This window comes from Penaeus monodon, chromosome 28 (assembly GCF_015228065.2).
Source record: "Penaeus monodon isolate SGIC_2016 chromosome 28, NSTDA_Pmon_1, whole genome shotgun sequence".
Classification (NCBI taxonomy): domain Eukaryota; kingdom Metazoa; phylum Arthropoda; class Malacostraca; order Decapoda; family Penaeidae; genus Penaeus; species Penaeus monodon.
The window spans coordinates 18,029,557-18,029,955 of NC_051413.1; the positions used below are offsets into that span (position 1 = coordinate 18,029,557).

General features: G+C 42.9%; 2 protein-coding genes across 4 annotated transcripts in view; one reads left to right on the top strand and one right to left on the bottom strand.

The window, feature by feature from the left end:
- Window positions 1–399, top strand: part of LOC119591399 (importin subunit alpha-9-like) — a gene marked incomplete at its 3' end in the record, with an annotated part of 83,153 nt that overhangs the window by 55,375 nt on the left and 27,379 nt on the right.
- Window positions 1–399, bottom strand: part of LOC119591396 (retinoid-inducible serine carboxypeptidase-like) — a 63,805-nt gene that overhangs the window by 7,970 nt on the left and 55,436 nt on the right. The gene's annotated exons all lie outside the window — the stretch shown is intronic.

Here is a 399-nt window from a genome sequence, read left to right on the forward strand (position 1 = left end):
AGTCAGTTCAACCACAAAGGGGAAATACTAAATCATAATCTAGATGACGATGACTAAACCGTACCTAATGTGGAAGAGAGGGACAAACTGATCAACAGACATATAGACAGAATGAAAGAATAGGAGGGAAACAAATCTCGCATAAATACACCGACGCCTCCGCCATCACACACAAGTGTCTAGCACTGCATGAATGTTGTCCATCACGTAAACAAGCGATCACGTCCTTTGGTTGAGGCGACTCCACTGTCCCAAGGCCACAGGTGTTACTCCTTACCGAACCCGTCGTTTCCAATAGCTTAAGTGCGTCATAAAATTCATCATCATATAAAATTCACATTCATTCCCCACACATGCAAACCCAAACCCAAACACCACAGGAACGAATATTTAATAGTC